We start from the raw sequence: 15642 nt of genomic DNA on the forward strand, positions 1-15642 counted from the left end.
GCGGAAAAACCGAGGAGCACCTTGGTCATAAATAATGAGCGCCACTTATCTCACTTCGGTTCATTTTGTTCGCTATCTGAGAGGGCGAGATGCGATAGCCGGCCCTTATTTCCGCAGCCGAATAGCAACGCAGACACGCCCGCATTTTCATGCGTGTACCACGCTATATGGGGACCGACACGTCCACACCCCTTGCGCGTCACCCGCCACAAACACCTGATTCACGCGCGCGGGCACCGCGGTTTCCCCCCCCCCCCCCCCCCCCCCCCCTCTCGCCTGCTATCGATACGCGCTTTCGCAGAGAAGAGCAGAGAGCCGTGACGCCCGCACGACGAATTCCAGTTGACAGGCCTCATATATCCCAATCAGTTTGGTGGCCGGTTGCGTAACACTGCGCGGGTCAGTCTGGGAACGCCTCCGGCGGTAACTGCATTTCGCCAACGTCGTTTCCCGTGACGCGCTTAGCGTTTGAGTCATTCGGAACGCGGACTGGCAATCTAGAGTGACCTATCCAGTGCCTTATACAATAGGGGTCAAGCGCGGGGGCACCTCTCTGGCCGCAGCGATCGTCCTCTGTCGTCTGTTCGCTGTTTCCGCCTGCACTGTACAGCTGGCGCTCAGCGTGCGGGCCGCTTCTCTCAGACTGCCTGACCCCCCTGGCCCCCTTTTCGCCGGCGCTCCCCCCTGTCCGAGTCGGTGGGCATGCTGTAGCGTTTCTTCGGGCCTTAACGACCACCGTGTCGTTACAATGGCGTCTTGCAGCAACGCGAGCTACGCTATGCGCCCATTTGCGTCTCATGGGGTCTCGTTCGCGAGGACGCATTCGAGCAACTGGGACAATGGTGGACCGATGCAGTCTATGCACGGCGTCGTTCCAGCGCCGAATAAAAAGTAGTGATTGCAACCGTTTGAATGAGCGCCAAACCGACCACGCAACTACGGCGGATGTCTTAAATTGATGCCCGACGTCTCCCCGCAGGTGCAAAAACTCAGACATGCTTTTTTTTTACAACTGAGTAGTCGCCACATCCTGAAATATTTTTGTTCGACACGCCCTCGACGAAATATATATAAGGGTTTCTTTCATAACTCTAAAATATACAATTGCTTTGGATGGTGTTAAATACGCAATAATCGGTCACACAAAATCGCATTATATATATATATATATATATATATATATATATATATAGACGCAAACTAGAATCGCGACGAGTTTATTGCATATATATATATATATATTCGTCGCGATTCTAGTTTGCGTAGCGTTTGAATAACAAATCGCGTAACGGAAGACCTTAAATGTGGGCAACAAGACGGTGACGGTACAATGTGCAAACATTTTCAGAGTGGTTGCTTTAGTTTTTCATTATCATCATTTACATGTACGTTATGGATACCTTATCGCGTTTCCTGTTCGTGATGTGTACTTTTTATCGGACATACGCTTGTTCTGCATGCCGTCCGCACGATTTAAATTCCAGCCAAGATGTCTCTTACAATTTCAAACTTTTTTTTTTTTCGCAGAAGTGTCTCGCAGCAACAAAAGTAAAATTAAAGAATCGTAAATTGTAGAACGTTAGAGAGAAGTTGGGGGTTTATCTTCGCGTGGTCGCGCATGCGTCAGGCACGCTGATTACGACTATCGATGCTGACTAATCGAGAAAATCCCGGTGGAAACAATGATGTGCGAAGTCAGGACAGAGATGAGATATGAGCTGTACTTAGCGCTCGCCTCTGCAAGCACGCAGGGATTGTGTACAAGCCCATTTCAGCTTACAATGATGTGGGAATTCGAATTAAGAGTGCGCAGATACAGGCGTCATGAAACGAGCAAAATTATTGAAAACAGAGCTTTATGGCGTAGAAGTTTACCGTTTATGTGCGTGGTTCGACCAAATGAGGAGTTGTACGCAAATGTTACGAAATTGAATACCGCCTGAGAAAAAATAGCCTGTTCGTTCGCTATTGTAAGGACGCATATTTTAAATGACTCGGTAAATAAGAAGGTCCGGTTATTTAATATTTTTTTACGGAGAAATGAGGCCAGTCATTAACCCATTAAACATTCTTTGAAAAACGTTGAGCGCCTTTGCCGGTAGTACCACCGTTCTACCTCAAGAACTTCACACCGCGTCATTCTCGCAAGTGACTCTTACACTCGGACTGTTAAAAAAGTGCGTGTTGTCGTCACGTTCACTTCCGCCTCACAGGGCTCTCTTTCAGTCCCCGGCGTAAGTACCACACAGACAATGCACTTATCTTACCGTAAAACAGGTCCAATTGTCAGGAATTTACTGCATCACTTTGCACTGCAACAAAACGCTTAAGAAAAACTACGACCCTATAGCGACTGTTCAACCCCATTACCGCGTCGTGCAGCGGTTCCAATGCATGTTTTCCTCGCTGATAAATTCCAATCTTATCTCCAAGTGATCACTTTGCAGTTTCCGCGGTGAGGGAGGAGATTGCGGTAAGTAGATAACGTTTAACACAATGCACATCGAGCTCTCTTTACGTTAATAATTTCACTGACTGAAGATACCGTGAGATTCAGAAGCCCATGGTATACGGTACCTCGTATCATTCGCAGACGGTGATGTGCCATATGATTGTTTTTTTTTTCTAATCGCCCTGCATAGTTTATGGAAAACGCGAATGCCGGATAGGCACGCTGAGCCTATGGTTTCTTTCAGAACATACTTCTGCCAAATTATCATTAATCTTAAAGACGTCTATGACTAAAACGATTTCCGCCCTGATGGTATCCCCTGTTTATTGTAGTTGTTCAATCCTTCCCCCGTTTTAAACTAAGTGTACATAATTGGTCATTGTGTATAGTTTTGTTTTTCAGCTTGTAATAAACTCATTTGTATGTGTACATAGTTGTAAATATGGGTTGTAAACATCGTTTCCTACATCGACATGTAGTGCAACAAATACCACGTGGAAAACAAACAAAAAAAAGCCGCTGTGGCTCAGTGGTTAAGGCGCTGTGCTGCTGAGCACGAGAACGCGGGTTCGGTTCCTGACCACGGCGGCCGTCTTTCCCCAGGTGGTCAAAATTAATTCGGAGCCCTAGCTCCACTACGGCGCGCCTCATCACCTACGTTGCGTCAGTGCGTTAAACCCTACAATCAAGTAATCAATCAATCAAGAACTCATGAAGCGCCCTTTTCGTAAAGATTCGGCCCCACAGTGTATACCGAGTCGTTGCATAAATGATACCTGCGGCAACCAATAACTAAACTCCGAAAGAAATTCTGAAAGAAAGGTTTGTCGAAATGCTCATTATCCGTTTGGCCGTATTCACGCATCATGGTTGACAGGTGTGTTCTTTACAAGTTAAAGTCTTTTCCCCTTTTTGATGTCCCCCCGTGATCTATGTTCTCTTTTTTTATACTGCCAACGATCAGTAACCGCGGAGGGATTTTTAAACTATTTTTGTACTGTCTGAACCACATCAGACACTTGCGCTGTTACCGCCACCAGCCACCCGCTTCTGGAAACTGCAAACTACTTCCTATCTACATAGCACACTTCTACATGCCATCTTTCCTACCCCGATACGTGCAAACTCTGCCCCCAATACTAAGCACCCTGATGCAAAAAAAAAAAAAAAGTAAAGGTCGACGACTGTTTTGCTTCCATCTGCTGCTTGCCTGATTTCTGCTTTTTATTTGTGATTCAGTGCGCCCAGTATATCTGGCCGTTTTGGAAATGGTTCTTACTTAAGACTATCGGTTACGAGAAGCCCACGAAGTGGGGCGGGGAAAATTTGACGTCCTCCTGAAATGCAGAAGTGCGGCTACAAAGGAAAGCTACACAGCTTTCTCAGAAACTTCACAGTTAAAGAAAACATTTACCACCCCATCCTGAAGAAAGTTGAGCGAAGCGCCAAAGCTAGCAGTGCGTCCAGCCTTCGCTGAAAGCGCGTCCAATCCATCGTCGAACCTTCAAAAACCCAAATCGCAATCGAAGAACGAACCCATGCTTTTCGCGCACTAAGTGAACGGATCTACGGACGACCTAAATGTATACATATATGCGTGGTTTATGAGATAAAGGTATACTATTGCACTCCTTCTTCACGATCGATGCTTGTATTTACTATTTTCTAATCTAGAACAGTTTGTTTTTTTTGCGATTTTCAAGTAACTGTTTTGACACGACAGAAGCCCGACTTCAGGTATGCGTCGTGTGTCCAATATCTTGTTAGAGCTTTTCGGTCGACTCACTGGGCGAAATTTCCGGGTTCACGGGGAGGGGGTACATTTGACAACCAGGGCACTGACTCGGCTTATTGTAGAATTATGACAACTGAAAATTATTGTTCGTTCGCAAGTGACAACCCAACAAACCTGCGCAAATTGTACGTCTGCTCACAACACGGTCAGCCAGTTTGTAATGCCCTTTGTAATAAAAATAATTTATTACACAGCCGTCTAAACCGTACCCCCCAATGAATGCCGAAGTTTTTATTATGTTTAGTTTTTTTTTTTCGTTTATTCTTACTTTTTTCCCTTCCTTTTTTCGGGTTCTGGTCCCCTCCGGAACGAAATCTTGCGCGTGTGCCACTGGGTCGACCAACCGGTCTATGCATTAGTTTTTTTGACAGGATGCCATCGGTCCCATTAAGAAAGCTTTCGCTTTTAAGAAAATTGTCCTATCCCGGAATGCAATGGGGTTGAGGTTATAGAAGTTTGGGTTTTGCACTATTGAAACACTGCTGCTGTGCTATAAAGGTTCATCTCGCAGTTGAACGCTCGTCAGAATCTAAATCAGAAAGTTCTACGGAGGCCTATTCGCACCGAATCTTTTTTTACACCCTTGGGCTACCAGGATCCGCCACAGTGGTGGGGGGGTACGCACTGTATACGGACACATTTGTACCGAACCACAATGTGTTTAGGTCGGACCGCAAGATTGATATTTTGTACATTCGTCCTCTCACTAAATTCGGTGCAGTTCCGCGGGCAGGGCGCTCTCTTGCTACCTGCGGGGTGCCGGGTTCGGTTCCCTACTTCGCTGGCCACGCCTTTCGTTTTGGGCAAATAAAAAAAAATCTTGGAGCGTGTGACGCGGGCTGGATGCTATTCAGGCACCCACGCGGAAGCATTTAAAATGATACAGGTACGTCCACTACAGTTCCTTTCATAGCCTAGCTCTAACTTAGCTGGGCTACTCTCAACATCTGAAAAAAGAGCCAAACAAAGCTTCATTTTCGTGGATCACTATGGCCGATTTGAGACTGACCGCAATAAGGAAAAATAAAAACCAGCCGCAAGCGTTTGTTTTTTTGCGGCCGCAAAAACCAACGACGCCAATCCCAGGGTCATCCATACAATTATATACCCAACAAAGTCCGCACGATAAAAGAGCAATGTAGAAACTATTCAAGAGAGTGAATTGGGCATTTGACAGTTTTGCACTTTCGTGATGCATTTCCAACCTTTCCGCGCGAGGACAGATCTCTGCCATTGCAAGATTGATATATATATATATATATATATATATCAGGGTGTCGAGCCGAAACCGAACCGAACCGAAAACCGGAACTGAACCGGTATTTTCCCCGGAACTCAACCCGTACCGTTATTTCTTGAGCACGCTGAACCCGAACCGGAACTGAACCGAAAAAGAAATAACGGTTACCGGTTCATGCCGAAACGGTTCGACCCTCCGTTGTTTATATTGCACAGTCAATGCAATTCTGGCTTTTTGTTTCTTTCACGCACCATAAACTTGGTACCCGCTCGCGCGCTTTCACCTCCAGGCAATTGAACACTACCAGGCTCTATGTGACGACAGGGGAAATGAATGAGCACCAATGTAGCAATGATCTGTTGCTGCTGGAAGCGCGAGCGTAGTGCAAGCCTGACCAAACGAAATGTCATTCTCGGCAGCTTGCAGGGATATAAAACGACTTTTCCCTTTCCTAGCTGCGACTTTATTGGATCAATCAGGCGGCAGGAGTGCTCCACTGCGCAAAAGCGGAAGCCCACACCCGATGTGTGCAAACTTTTTGCATTTCGTAATTTGTTTAAAAAGTCCGACACCTGCAAATTGTTAATACGTACTTCACAATTGTGATTGCAGGAGCTGCTCAGTGGCCAAGCCGTTTGCTGCTGATGCACTTATGTTTCTTTCAGATCTGCTTTTTTTTCGAAGGTGCACTTGTACTGACTGCCCAACTCGCTAAATTACTTCTACTGCTACTCGTTCCGGATGGGAGTACTGCTGTGGACGAATTAAAGAGCGTCTACCCAAAAAGTCCCATCCCATGCTCCGCGCGTCAAATTTCCCTTTCATTTTGTAACAGGGCCGGGGGTCAGGCGGTACGATGACGTACTGATTGTAATGCACACATCCGGTATAGCTATCGCAAAAGGAATTGCAGTGGTCAGAGCAATAATGCAGTGATTTATTGATTGTGGGGTTTAACGCGCCGACGCAACGCAGGTGACGAGGCACGCCATAGTGGAGGGCTCCGGATTAATTTTGACCACCTGGGTATCTTTAACATGCGCCAAATCTCGTAAACACGGGCGTTTTTGCTTTTCGCCTCCGTCAGAAAAACGGCCGCCGCGGCCGGGAATCGAATCCGCGACCTCGTGCTCAGCATCGCAACGCCTTAGCCACTGAGCCACCGCGGCGGGTCAATAATGCAGTGACTGAGCGTTAACTAAAGCTCACTTTTAACAAAAGTGTGGCTAACACATTCGATAAGGTGACAGCTAACAAATTATTCAGGGTAACCAAATAATCTAATTCTTGGTAGTATTTATGTGCCTGTTGTATGATTTTTCTGTTTAGTTGCAAATATAAAAAAAATGTGTGCCATTGGTATTAAGCGCTGGTATTTGAACGCGTCAGTACGCAGGCCTAAATTTAAGGCTTCAAGGTTAGCGTGATGGGCGATCCCATAGCGACAAATGCGATTTCAAGAAAAAAGGAAAGGAAAGGGCAAGAAATATATCCTACCGTCATATCTCTTGGCGGCGGCTTTATGAATAGTCGCTAGGACAACATAAAGACTCGGCGAGAAAGTAGGTAGTAAATCGTCGCCACTTCATCTGTTTTTCTAATATCTCGTAATTGTTTAAAGTTTGCTTTGCAATTGCGCCACTGCCCTTGGGGAACAGCAGCATTTTGAATTTTTGTTTGTATTTTGATTTAACTGTCATTTTAAACTACTGAATTTTTTTTTCTAATTTCAGTGATAATTCAACCCATCGAACCGGTTCGCGAACCGGTTCGGTACCTGATTTTGTCGAACCGGAACTAAACCGGAACGAAATGATTTCGCCTGAACCAGAACCGTAACCGAACCGGAATTTTTTTCGGTTCGACACACATTGATATATATATATATATATATATATATATATATATATATATATATATATATATATATATATATATATATATATATTGTTACGAGGCAGATGCGGGCTATTTACACGCTGTGCTTGAAAGCGATCTATTTTCAAAGAATGAGGCGTTTAGTCCGAAGCCGAGGATACCAGCGCAGCTCGAGCCAGTCTGTCTCTGCGCGACCTCTTCGTCTTCGCTTCGGCTTGCCTTGCGCGACCCACTGATGCGGCACGTACCCATAGATGAAATGTACGATGGATTGACCACCAGGTGATCCAGTGCATTGCCATGTGAAATGTCAAGAGGGCCGTGACATGACCCCCCCTCCGGCGGAGAAGCGCCGTCTCGGTGCTTATTGAAATCGAGGGTCAGGGAACAGGTGGGGCCGCTGAGTAATACGCCTTGAGGCGGCCGACGTGGACGAGTTGAGCTGATGGGTCCAGTGACGGTGAGGAAGGAGCGGCGGGAACAATTTCGTACGTCACAGGTGTGACCATACGCTTAATCCGATAGGGGCCTTTGAAGCGAGGCAGCAGTTTCTCGGAGAGACCAATGCGGCGGCAAGGGGTGCTGACAAGAACCAAGGAGCCGGGCGTAAAGTGGGCGGTGCGGTGTTGCTCGTCATAGCGGTGTTTTTGAGAGGACTGGGAAGCCGCGAGCTTGGCACGGGCAACCTGGCGGGCGACATCAGCGTGAGCGACAGCATCGCGGGCATATTCGGTAGCCAGAGGTGTCGCATCAGGAAGTAGGGTATCTAAGGGAAGAGAGGGTTCACGGCCGTAGAGAAGAAAGAACGGTGAATAACCGGCGGTGTCATGGCGGGATGAGTTGTATGCGAATGTAACATACGGCAAAGTGACGTCCCAATCCAGATGGTCCGCGGAGACGTACATCGCGAGCATGTCGGTGATGGTCTTGTTAAGCCTTTCCGTCAAGCCATTAGTCTGGGGATGGTAGGCGGTGGTCAGCTTGTGCTTCGTGTGGCAAGAGCGGAGGAGGTCGTCAACAACCCGAGACAGGAAGTACCGGCCACGGTCGGTAAGGAGCTGACGGGGAGCGCCGTGTTGTAGGATGACGTTGTGAAGCAAGAAATCAGCAACGTCGGTGGCACAACTGGTGGGGAGAGCACGCGTAATAGCGTAGCGGGTCGCGTAATCGGTCGCAACAGCGATCCAGCGATTTCCCGAACGAGAGAGAGGAAAAGGGCCGAGCAGGTCCAAACCGACCCGAAAGAAAGGTTCGGAAGGAATCTCTATCGGTTGGAGCAGTCCGGCTGGGCCCAAAGAAGGGGTTTTCCGACGCTGGCACAGGTCACATGCCGTTACGTAGCGGCGGACTGATCGGTAGAGTCCGGGCCAGTAAAATCGCTTACGTACACGGTCGTAAGTTCGTGCGACGCCAAGGTGGCCAGCCGTCGGCTCGTCGTGCAGCTGATGGAGGACGTCAGATCGGAGGTGTTCAGGAACAACGAGAAGCTCGTCAGGGCCGTCTGCGCGAAAGTTCCGGCGGAACAGCACGCCGTCGCGGAGCAAAAACGCGTTCAATGCAGGGTCTGACGGCATGGTGGTGAGACGTGCAATGATCGACTGCAATGATTGGTCGCGACGCTGGTGGTCGGCGATCTTGAGAAAGTCAGTCAGTGCAAGGACACAAGAATCAAGGTCGTTGTCAGCTGTATCAGGTTGGTCGACCGGTTGACGCGACAGGCAGTCGGCGTCGCTGTGGAGCCTACCGGACTTGTAGGCCACGGAGTAGTCAAACTCCTGAAGGCGTAAAGCCCAGCGACCAAGACGACCAGTGGGATCTTTCAAGGAAGCAAGCCAGCATAGGGCATGGTGGTCAGTTACCGCAGAAAAAGGCCTTCCGTATAAATATGGGCGGAATTTGTTCACGGCCCATACAAGAGCCAGGCATTCGCGCTCGGTGATCGAGTAGTTCCTCTCGGAAGGTGACAAAAGGCGACTGGCATACGCTATCACTCGTTCGAGACCGGCGTGTTTCTGAACTAGTACAGCACCTATGCCGTGTCCACTCGCGTCCGTGTGGACTTCGGTCGGAGCGGAAGGGTCAAAGTGCGCCAGAATAGGTGGATTAGTGAGATGATTGACGAGTGTTGAAAAAGCGGAAGCTTGCTCAGGGCCCCAGGAAAACGGGTTATCGTGCCGAAGCAGATCCGTGAGGGGCCTGGCAATTTCAGCGAAGTTCTTGACGAAGCGCCGAAAGTAGGAGCAGAGCCCCACAAAGCTTCGAACTTCTTTCACCGATCGAGGAGTAGGGAAGTCTTTTACGGCTCGTATTTTGTCTGGATCAGGTTGGACTCCGGTAGCGTCGACGAGGTGTCCAAGGATCTTTATTTGGCGACAACCGAAGTGGCACTTTGACGAATTTAGCTGAAGTCCAGCTCTGCGAAAAACTGCCAGGATGTCGGAAAGGCGATGCAAGTGTGTCTCAAACGTGGGAGAAAAGACGATAACGTCATCCAGGTAGCATAAGCATGTCGTCCATTTAAATCCCTGGAGAAGAGAGTCCATCATCCTTTCGAATGTGGCTGGCGCATTGCAGAGCCCGAACGGCATGACCTTAAATTGGTACAGTCCGTCTGGTGTTACAAAAGCGGTCTTTTCGCGGTCCATGGCGTCGACTGCAATTTGCCAGTACCCTGATCTCAGGTCAATGGACGAGAAATACGACGCGCCATGCAAGCACGGAACACCTATCTGGACAATGCCCCATAGCGCCATAACCCGTCACCGAAGACGACGAAGAGGATTTGGCTCACCCGAGTGATCATGGCCGCTTGTAAATAGATCGCATCGCTCTGCGGCAACATCTTGTAAATACATCACTTCATCGTCACCCGTGGTTCGCCTCATCTTTGTCCTGCCGCCACGTAACATTTTGGTGGAGATAGCGGGTTTCAGTCCCATCCCGGCCCCGAGCTTCACCCCGTCTCGGCTCATGAAGCGGTCTCATCCTGGCTCTTGGAAAGCGTCGGCCCGCCCCAGCCCCGGTGAGCCACGGACGCGACATTCCCCAGCCCCGTGTCCCCTGCCCATGCCCCGCCGAGACCAGACGAACTGACCAGCCACGACCAGACGTATAGCCGACGACGTCCCCCCGCCCAGATCTCCGGCGCTTCTCCGAAAGCTTTGGACGCTGCCTCGTGGGGACGGCGGTGGTCACAGCTGTTCCGGGGCTGGTGCTCATCGCGAACATTACCATCATCAGTGGTGGCAAGGACTTGATTGTACATGTTTCATCGCTTTGCACATACGCTTCGCCACCCTGTCTTTGCCCTGGCCTCGACCGGGACGGTCGTCCTCCACCGGGGGGGTGATGTCACGGAACACCTATCTGGACAATGCCCCATAGCGCCATAACCCGTCACCGAAGACGACGAAGAGGATTTGGCTCACCCGAGTGATCATGGCCGCTTGTAAATAGATCGCATCGCTCTGCGGCAACATCTTGTAAATACATCACTTCATCGTCACCCATGGTTCGCCTCATCTTTGTCCTGCCGCCACGTAACAATATATATATATATATATATATATATATATATATATATATATATACGTATACCACGGTGTCGAACCGGAACTGAACCGAAAAAATAACTAACGGTTACCGGTTCACAGCAAAACGGTTCGACCACCCGTTGTTGATAATACGCTGTCAATTTCACTGAGGGCTTTTCTCTTTCCATCGAGATCAACTTCGTAACCTCTCGTGCACTTTTCCCCTTCACAGCAGTCACACATTATCAGCGCTGTTTTCGAGGTCGCAACGTGGGGAAGGTATGTCCGGCGTTGCTGCAATGGTGTGCTGCTGCTGGTCGCGCGTGTAGAGTGCAAGGCTTCAGAATAGACACTTTCGGTATACTGCGGGCGATATAACACATTGACTTTACCCTTCCTTCACTGCGACTGTAAAGGAGCAATCAGGCTGCAAGACACCATAAACGCCCCATTTCATAATTTGCTTGGAGAGGTCCCACAATTATGAAAAGTGTAACCACTGTTACTTCTAAGTGTTACCAGTCACTCCTGCCAAGTGTTATTAGTGTTACTGGCAGGAGTGATTCAGTGACTGGCCACTGTTGAGGATGTATGTCCGATTTCTGCCCCCTGCCGCTGCTTTTGTGACGTAGAAGAAAACAAAACGTCTGTATGTTAATATGTCGACGCTGGTTAAAGATTCCCAAGTGGTCAAAATTTGTCTGCCCATTGCAATATACGGTGCGCCTCAAAGCGCAGGCGTACCTTGGTGGCCTCAAACGCGCAACATTTTTTACAAGTGTGTTCGCGTGGGAAAAAAAAAACGCTATCACTTAGGTTGAAATCATTCCGCATACAGTCCGTACATGGATAGTTTCTGCTCTTTTTCGCTGTCTTCAGCCATCGAACAAGCGCAAAATCAAGTGGTATGTTGCTCTCTAGACGTCCCTCCTTTGTCCGACCGTTTACATAACGAAACTTGCCGTTACTGCGATGGCAGCGAGTGCCGAGGTGCTTCGTACAATCGTTAGTTGATCGTGACGCGTAGAGCGGACAAGGTTGGACCGGCCATTTGCCGTCTTACGTTGAAGTCAGAACTTTGTTACAAACCACTACAGCCAACAAGATCATATCTCGTGCTTTGTGGCTACAAAACTACACATATAATGCAGCATGTTTTTTGTGGCATATGATGCAGAACAACAATGGCAATTTGTGAAATTAAAAAAAATCCAAGATGGCATTTTTATATTGGTTTCAAAATTACAGCAAAATTTCTCTTACATGCCATGCAGGGCTTTCCAAAAAACCATTTATTCTACATAAACTAAGATTGGCATGAAAAATTATGAGTGAATAATACTAAAAAAGTTGAACTCCCTATCTTTTCTAGATGCAGAAAAATGGGACCTGAACTTTTTGCAATTTCTGAAGATAAGCCATGCTTGTTATTTTAATTCTAAAAAGTTCCTTTTCGAAATCAGAAAGTTAATAAAGTATGCATAGTCTCGAGAGAAAAAAGGCCTACGGCAATAGCGGCAACTTTTTGTGTTTTACAGAGGAAAAGTTTCGAATTTTGAGCGGTCCGTCCAACGTGCATGCGACGCAAAGCCGTCTTCGAGATTTTCTTCGGAAGGGAAGGTATCCTTCCAGCAAACTTCACTTCAGACATCTTATACGTCGTGTCAAGGGGCTACATTTGACCCTTTGATGGCCCTAAATATGCCCCCTTGAGTTATGTCATCGGTGACAAACTGGAGTTCATTATAAAATCTTTTTTCTTCGAGGTGTACATTTTTTTCCGAAAGAGCTGAAACATCAAACAAACGTCTAGGAATGTTAAAGAGTGGATGTTAAGGTGGCGATACCAGCGAAACATCAACTTTGTGTAACATGTCTTGAGGGAACTTTAAATAAAAGTTTCTTTCTGCCCGGGGTCACTTACAATGACAGCACGGCCTGTCAGGCCATGGCTATGCGGCTACCAGTCATATGAATTCACTTTGAACGATTAAACGTCTAGCGTGTGGATTTCTCTACATGTGTGGCTGTTTTTTCTCGGCGTGCCTTCTCAACGCCGTTGCCTGTCGCTGCACAAACGCTGTCCACAGAGCCAAAAAAAAAAAAACGAGAAAAGGATAGAGCACTTCTCTCCTCGGTCATAATCGGCGGCGGCGGCGGCATCCGCAGCGTCAGCGGCTGCAGCAAAGCAGACGAAATTGCAAACGCGTCGTCTGCTCACCTCTCCACTCGGGGCATTCCCGCACAGGGTCCGGCGCGCGTGGCTCCAGCAACCTTGCTTCTCTTGCGCAGAGCTCCGCGTCCGGGTGCACTTTTTCCTCTCTATTTCCGCCTGAACGAGAACGACCGACACAGCACCGCTCACGGGGTACACCGGCAAAGGGACGGCAGTATCCAGCGAGGAGTGGAGAACACAGAGCAGAAGCGCACTTCCTCCTCGTGGCCTGTGAGGAGCGACGGGAGAAATCACCGGCAGCACGGACGGGGTCCACGGCTGGACTGACTGAGGGGAGCCGCACGCGCTAGCTCGACGCCGCGATCACTCGTCGGCCGGTCGGCGCTCCCTGACGTCGCGCGCCTGTACGCCAGTGACGCGCCCCGTGACGTCACGCGCACGAGCGCCGAGCCAGGTAGGCTCCTCGCTGGTTGCCTTGGCGTTCCTTTCGACGCCCGCGCTTGTTCCGTTTCAAGGTTGGGTCACCGGTCGCACTTCCTACTTGGCTCTTCTCACCTGGCTGGCCGTGGCTTCTTCCCCTCGCGCTGCGCCCAGCTCCGTTTCCTCGAGGGGCCCCGACGGCGTCCTCACTCGGGGCAACTTTAGCGGCTACTTCGTCCCGTAGGCGTACGCTCACGAACACCGTGTGATGCAGAGAGAGAGAGAGAGAAATAAACTCCCAAGCTGGAATTGTGTCGGGTGAATGCGTAATCCGCTCTGCTATACACCGCGCCCCTAAAGCCGGCTTCACTACTATAAACAAGTGCGTTGCTGGGAGGACATTTCTCCAGGGGAGCAGTCTTACATCAAAGCAGGAAGTCCCTTGGACCTTGTGCTAAATATTTCCGTGAGGCCTCAGGTTTCTCTACGGAGCGCTGCACATCAAAACACTTTAAATTCGGCTTCAGTACTACGCACGAATTCATTGCTTGGGGAGGGGGGGGGGGGAAGAATGACACATGAAGCGTTACAGATAGACGGCCTTCCTCGCTGAGTCCCCACAGAAACGCTTAAGAATTTGATTGATTGATTGTAGGGTTTAATGCGCCGACGCAACGCAGGCGATGAGGCGCGCCGTAGTGGAGGGCTCCGGATTAATTTTGACCACCTGGGGATCTTTAAAGGGACACTGAAGTGATTTGTAAACAATGCGGGATTACGAGCGCAAATTGTAGTCCGGAGTCCCTAGGCCCTGTTTCGACCACTCTGAGCGCGTTTACGCGAATTTATTTAGTAGAAAAATCAATTCGAAAATGCTGTCCTCCTCTCTGCACTCTCACACATTTTCTTTGGCGTTTTCGTGTGACGTCAGCAGGAGAGGAGCTGGCAATTGGCTGCGCTACTGCACGTCTCGCCGACCTTCCGCGACCGAGTCAGTCGGCCCAACGTTTAGTCCGCCGGCCGCCGACGGGTCATGCCAATACGCTCGATCAGTTGGAACTAAGCCACAACACGTTTGTGAATGGAAGAATGTGCCTTTCTTTACTTCGTTAGTTTGTATCTAGCTCCAAGTCAAGGTCGCTTCACACAAGCGCTGCACAAGCGACGCTGCGCTGACTGGTACGCCAGTAGGAAAATATAAGGCCTCTTGAAGGGGTAGAAGAGTCAGCGAAGTCAATATAGGTACTAAGGAAATAAAATCAACTGATATTTTTACCGTACAGCGTAAACTAGGGTGCGGGAAGCACTTTTTTGCGCTGGGCGAACAAGCACAGCGGTCAGGAGCACGGCTACGCATCTGCGAACGCTTTTCCGTCTAAGAAATGCAATTGCTAGACGTGAGCTATTGTGGAAACTCGTGGGACGCTTAATGCACGAGCGCAATACAACAAATAGTCACCTAAGCTGCTTGAAATACTAAAAGTAAATGAAAGTGTAAACTGGTTATACATTATATACCTTATATTTCCACCTTCCGCAGCGCTCTCGCCCGTGGCCGTGTTGTTTGGTGCGCTAGGTATATAATCGCAAGTCTTTTGCCCGTCACAAGTTCGAATCCCCGCGGGCACAAGCATTTTTTTTTTTTTTATAAGGTAACTTTTTCGTTTTTCGCAGATGTTTTCTATACTGAGTTCGCCTTTTTTTGGGCCGCAACGTTCACTGCTCCACGAACTAGCCCGCAGAACTCGCGCAGCCTGGCACTGGCGCGCTAGCGAGTTCTCGTTGGCATGCTGTTGCCATAAGCACCAACTGCTTGCGGGCAGTGGGCACAGGCCAGAATCAACAGACCCTTGGCCTGGTGCGAACACGCTTTTTACGATACAGGCATGAGTGAGGCAAGCTCCAAATATGGGGGAAAAGCGCATGCATTTGTGCGTCTGCGGGGACGCGGAGGGCGTTTCATGCACGCGTAGGCCTCGGCTAGTGAATGCTACGATTCCAAGCCGTCCTGGGAGGTTTATCTTATGCATTTTACAGCCGACAACATGGCAGAAGCGCGGTACTACGATCACTGGGATATTGAGAATGCCCATCCAACGACGCCATCAGATGTCAAACATGTTGTTTTACAGAACCGAAACCGAAACC

At 49.0% G+C, this 15642-nt stretch overlaps 1 protein-coding gene across 3 annotated transcripts in view; it reads right to left on the reverse strand.

Moving 5' to 3' along the window:
* Window positions 1–13404, reverse strand: part of Bdg (sodium-dependent transporter bedraggled) — a 210753-nt gene extending 197349 nt beyond the window's left edge. For all 3 annotated transcript variants that reach the window (XM_077682554.1, XM_077682552.1, XM_077682551.1), the window contains exon 1: window positions 13120–13404. The gene's annotated coding sequence lies outside the window, so the exon portion shown is untranslated. The remainder of the gene's footprint in view (window positions 1–13119) is intronic.
* Between the last annotated feature and the right edge of the window lie 2238 nt (window positions 13405–15642).

Source organism: Haemaphysalis longicornis, unplaced genomic scaffold, assembly GCF_048455015.1.
Source record: "Haemaphysalis longicornis isolate Haplotype H1 unplaced genomic scaffold, Haemaphysalis longicornis Haplotype H1 scaffold_9, whole genome shotgun sequence".
Taxonomy (NCBI): Eukaryota; Metazoa; Arthropoda; class Arachnida; order Ixodida; family Ixodidae; genus Haemaphysalis; species Haemaphysalis longicornis.